The sequence below is a fragment of the Carlito syrichta genome, unplaced genomic scaffold (genome assembly GCF_000164805.1).
Source record: "Carlito syrichta isolate Samal-C Ts95f unplaced genomic scaffold, Tarsius_syrichta-2.0.1 Scaffold304598, whole genome shotgun sequence".
Classification (NCBI taxonomy): domain Eukaryota; kingdom Metazoa; phylum Chordata; class Mammalia; order Primates; family Tarsiidae; genus Carlito; species Carlito syrichta.
This window is the reverse complement of record NW_007248694.1, coordinates 761660-767307: the sequence shown is the minus strand read 5'-3', so window position 1 is coordinate 767307 and position 5648 is coordinate 761660. Positions and strand designations below refer to the sequence as shown.

Here is a 5648-nt window from a genome sequence, read left to right as displayed (position 1 = left end):
CTCCGGCGATCCTTCCGCCTCAGCCTTCCAAGTAGCCGGAATTACAGGCATGCGCTACCACGCCCGGCTGATTTTTTTATTTATTATAGAGATGAGGTCTCGCTGCCCAGACGGGTCTCGAACCCGCGGGCTCAGGCAATCCACTCACCTCAGCCTCCCAAAGGCGTGGGATTACAGGCTGAGCCACCGAGCCCAGCATCTTTCCCTCTTTTACTTAATGTAAAGAAAGGGTATCAGGCACTGAGACACAATCTTTAGTAACAGATGGTGAAAAGAGAGTTTAGAACAGGAAAGAAGGCAGGAGCTTGCAAATAAATGTGTAGGGCTCTGTACACCATCCTCTAGATGCCCTGAGATTCCCAAATGTCAAACTTTCTAGAAGAACCAGAAGTTTGGGGTATAGCAAAAAATGACTGAAAACAGTCACTGTGGCTCCCTCCATTAGTAATTACTTGAGTACTTGTTTTAGCTTCTCAGAGGAGCTAAAAGAGCCAGACCACCTTGAGATTCTATGTTGAATGTGACCACTGACAGGATATTCCAGACTTTCCCTCTGGACATCTAATAGAAATTAGAAAGGTTAGACTGAGGGTAGAGAGCAAATTCTAACACCTTGGTTCTTTAACATTTATGCTTTTCCAAGTGCCCTGGGTAAGCAGAAACAAATAGAGTTAACTCTAGGTTATCTAGGTAGGGTTTACCTGTAATCAAGTTTACAATAGCAAGACGGCTTCTTTTTGCCAAAAAGTCGCTCCCATAACCAGCTAGAAAATACTCAATAAATAACATTATGTCAATATCCATCAATACAAAACAATTAAAAAGTACACCTGCTATGTTTTAAAATCACTTTATTTGTTTCAAAGCCACCAAAGAGAGGCAGGATTCCTTGTTATATGGAATCACCACCACCATTGCTCATTTTTCTTTTGGATAATCAAGGGTTGGTTGTCTTCTGCACAAGTATGGAATTATGCATGATCTGAACCACAATAGTAACTTGACCAAGAAAAAAAATCTTAACATTCCTGTGAAGATAAACTTAGAATCGGGCAAAAAGACTTCCAGAATCTTGACTCTCTCAATCTAGTTTCAAGTGGTAGAAAATACATGGACTTTGGAGTTGAGAAATACTTGGGTTAGTGCCCTGACTCTGACATTTTATTAACTGTGTAATCTTGGACAATTTTCCTAGAGACATTAAACAATATAATGCATATAAAATGCCCACTACAAGGCTTAAAAGAAAAAAGATAGCTATTTGCAGTTCCACAAACCATAAGCAAGTGCTCCTATAGAATCAATTCTACTCATTGATAAATATTAAAAAAAAAAAACACTTTGGGGCCGGGCTCGGTGGCTCAGCCTGTAATCCCGTGCTTTGGGAGGCCGAGGTGAGTGAATGGCCTGAGCTCGCGGGTTCAAGACCCGCCTGGGCAATTTGACAAGACCTATCTCTACAATAAATAAATTAAAAAAAATTAGTCAGGCGTGGTAGCACGCGCCTGTAGTTCCAGCTACTTGGAAGGCTGAGGTGGAAGGATCGCCGGAGCCCAGCAGGTCCAGGCTGCGGTGGCCGGTAGCGTGCCACTGCACTCCAGTCTGGGCAACAGAGTGAGACTCCAACTCAAAAAACTAAACAAAAAAAAAAACCACTTTTGGCTAGGTGCAGTGACTCATGCTTGTAATCCCAGCACTTTGGGAGACGAGAGGACTGCCTGAGCCCAGGGGTTTGAGACCAACCTGGGCAACTTGAAAATTTAGCCAGGCGTGGTGGCGTGCACCTGTAGTTCCAGCCACTTGGAAAGCTGAGGTGGAGGGACTGCCTGAGTCCAGAAGGCCGAAGCTGCTGTAGATGTGAGCGTGAAGCTGTATTCTAGCCTGAGCGACAGAGTGAGACTCTGACTCAAAATAAAAACAGAGTGAGACTCTGACTCAAAAAAAAAAAGTGTTTTTATTTTTTTTTGAGTTGGAGTCTCACTCTGTCGCCCAGATTGGAGTGCAGTGGTCGCTCCTGGCCACCGCAGCCTTGACCTGCTGGGCTCCGGCGATCCTTCCGCCTCAGCCTTCCAAGTAGCTGGAACTACAGACGTGCGCTACCACACCCAGCTAATTTTTTGGTTTATTGTAGAGATGAGGTCTCACCAAGTTGCCCAGGCGGGTCTCGAGCCCGCGGGCTCAGGCAATCCACTCACCTCAGCCTCCCAAGGCACGGGATTACAGGCTAAGCCACCAAGCCCGGCTTATAGAAACACTTTTACCTGTAGACATATTATGAGCGGAATGCAATATTCACACAAAAATGTAAAGATGAAACTCTAGACTTCAATGAAATTTGGTAGGTTTTTCCTGGAAGTTGCTCCCAGTTGTGCTCATGACCTCTTAAAGAACATATACTATCTTTCTCCTCTAGTCTTTCATCTGAACCGCAGAACAAAAAATGATTAGAGGGACTGTTTTTGCAAGTCTCAAGACTATACATAACTAGAACCATTCTAGGTGCACTGGAGAAAAGTTAATACATTGCATACAATGGATGCCTAAATGGCATTAGGGTTTAATTCTTTCATGGAACTCCAGTTTAGAAAGGCTTCTTTATCATCAGTAGCACTTTACTGGAAAATCTGTGGAGTACTGGTTGTGAGGAACCACTGAATTAAGGAAGTACAGGGTCACATTTACATTTTAGACAAATCATTCTAACATAAGCACAGAAGTTATATTTGGGCAGGAGAAGGCAGAAAGTAAGAAGACCAATTGGGAAATTTGGCTGAGAAGGAGAAAGCAGAAATGGAGAGGTCCACAGCACCACAGCTAGCAAATATGAACTAAGAAACCACAGACAGGCTGCAGGGGTGAGTCTAGCCTTTCAGCCCCACCTACCGCTATCTCCTTATAATTTTCTAGTTATGTTCACAAGGTGATAAAATGTATGTTTCTTTATTAAAGTGTCATGAAAAGAGCTAAATGCTAGTGCCAGTGACAGAAATAAAGAGAAAGTGAAGGAAACCAATGAAGTAGTGGTTCTTAGGTGAAAAAAGAAATTCTGGATACAAGAAAGAGTAGAATGCCTGGTCTTTATGGGACCAGTGAAGGTCTTTTTCCGTCATCCTTTACTTTGATTAGGGAAATCATATGCTATAGTGGTATTTGCTAATTTGGAGATTTGAGAAGTTCTTACCTTGGAGGATATTAAATAGGAGAGGAATTAAATTAGAACCACTGAGAAGATAAAAGTTACAGGGAAGTAGATTTCAATGTATCTAGGTCATTTTAATTAGAACTATCCTATAGTAGAATGGGTTCTCTTTAGATAAGGTTATGAGTTCCCCAGTCCCATCCTCTGGATGACCAGCTATCAGGCCTATTGTGGGGGGAAATCCCTAGTGTGTAAGGTGTGGAAAGGTCAGACGGGATGACCTCTACACTGTCTTTCAAATCAAGATGTTTTAATTCTCATCCTGGACTTCAGTCTCCTAATCTACAAAATAAAAGAACTAAGCTAAATGATCTTTTAGAAAATTCCCAACTCTAAAATTTCTAGATTTCCTTCTACCTAACCTGCCCCAATCTCCTCACTTAGCCAACATCCACCTGCATTCTGAACACACGATCAAAAGTACATCTAGGGACTGCAGAGAGAGGTGAATCATGGCCACGAATCAAGCCCCTCCTCCAGGTCTACAGTCATCTAGTTATCAAGACCCGTGTAATCCAGAGTAGTCCAAAGGAAGTTTCAGACAGAGGGGTTAAGTTATTTACACCCTGGGAGGCTTCCAGACTGATCTGTGAGTTGGCCACCCAAAAAAGTCCAAAGGAAAAATTGGCTTTTAAACCAGTTCCAGACATCCAGGCCCCCATCTTCGCCCCTAGCTAGTTTCAGCCTAAGGTACTTGAGAATGAGTCTGAGAACAAATAGAAGATTTTGAGCATCTCTTCCTAGCCATGACCTGGGTGTATACTGATCAGTCTGGACTGACAGTGCCATGGTGGGATTCATGCTTTGAAATAAAAACTGGATGAGGCTTTTTAGATGAGATTCTTCAAGTCTGTATATTTGAAGTTATCATGGAATATTTACATATCACATTTGGTCAGTGTAAAGTCCAAAAAGAGAATGTGACATCTACCTTACTTTCTGAACTGAGGTTAGGTGGGGGTTAGAGGTGGAGTAAGAAAGTGAGGCTAAGAAAGTAAGGGAGGGCTGCAGGTAGTAAGGGAGGGCTGCAGGTAAGAGGGAGGGAGGGAGGATGCACTCACCTGTTCCCCACACCCTGAATGCCTGTTATTGTCAGAGGACATGACTGCTTATTCTGGTGATGATGTTACTACTAGCTAATCATGATAAATAAATAAAAATGCTGTATTTAGAGCCAAGGTCACTGATAACACCTGCAGATTTATAAGGTCAAATCTAAAAAACAAGTATATCTGAGCTACAGCAATAACCATCACAACAGAAATGCTTCTCAAGGCAGTTCGTCTTTGAAACATACCCCCAAAATGCTGATCAGCAGTAGCAGTAGATGGAACGTGGGGATGTTGCATGTGTGGCAATTAGGACTTCTGCTTTCACTTCAGCATTTCCCCTGTTCTATAGTTAACAGCACTTTGGATAGGGGCATATGAGAAGAGGTTTACTTTGTAATTTCCTCTTTTAAGAGATGAATTTCTTTATATCAAAGAATGCATTCCATAGGGTTCAAGAATTTCAGCTGAAAAATTAAATAATCATCTGACTTCAAAACAAGGGACAAGCCGGGCTTGGTGGCTCAGCCTGTAATCCCGTGCCTTTGGGAGGCTGAGGTGAGTGGATCGCCTGAGCCTGCGGGTTCGAGACCTGCCTGGGCAAGCGAGACCTCATCTCTACAATAAATCAAAAAATCAGCTGGGCGTGGTAGCGCATGCCTGTAATTCCGGCTACTCGGAAGGCTGAGACGGAAGGCTGAGACAGAAGGATCACCGGAGCCCAGCAGGTCGAGGCTGCGGTGGCCAGGAGCGGCCACTGCACTCCAGTCTGGGCGACAGAGTGAGACTTCAACTCAAAATAAATAAATAAATAAATAAATAAAATGTTTAAAGCATGAATGTACTCTTGTACATAGCAGTCCTCACTACCATGCAGCAACTACAAGAAGGAATGCTTCATTATAGGCTTAAGCACCCACCCACTTCCTGTTGAAATACAGGGTGGGGCTGAACTAACAAATATAACCATCCTCTCTCCAAACACAAGGAATTACCTACAAATCAGTTTAGGTCAGGAAAACAATGTCCAAAGGAGCTAGCAGGACAGAAATGGAACTCCTGGGGTGGACAGAGAAAGTAGCTGACTGGGAGAACCAAGAAAAAGAGCTTACTTGTGATCTAAAAGCAGGAGATATTGCCAATTTCAAAAGGAATGACACAAGCTCTGGGCCTACACTCAATCCTTGTCTTGATTTGGCTTTGGGGCAGTAGCCCAGGAAACACGACTTCTAAACTCTAGTATCTTACTCCTTGAGTTCAAGATACAAGAAGGACCATTTACACCTTCTAATTCCGTAACTTTCTACTATTTTGAGGGCAACATCACTTTTTGTTCTTACCTTGATTACTCTTTAGGCCATGATCCATAATCACAGCTTTGTTCTTTTTTTTTTTTTTTT

At 42.9% G+C, this 5648-nt stretch overlaps 1 protein-coding gene across 2 annotated transcripts in view; it reads right to left on the bottom strand.

Moving 5' to 3' along the window:
• WASF2 (WAS protein family member 2) overlaps positions 1–5648 on the bottom strand; it is an 82801-nt gene that overhangs the window by 26469 nt on the left and 50684 nt on the right. The gene's annotated exons all lie outside the window — the stretch shown is intronic.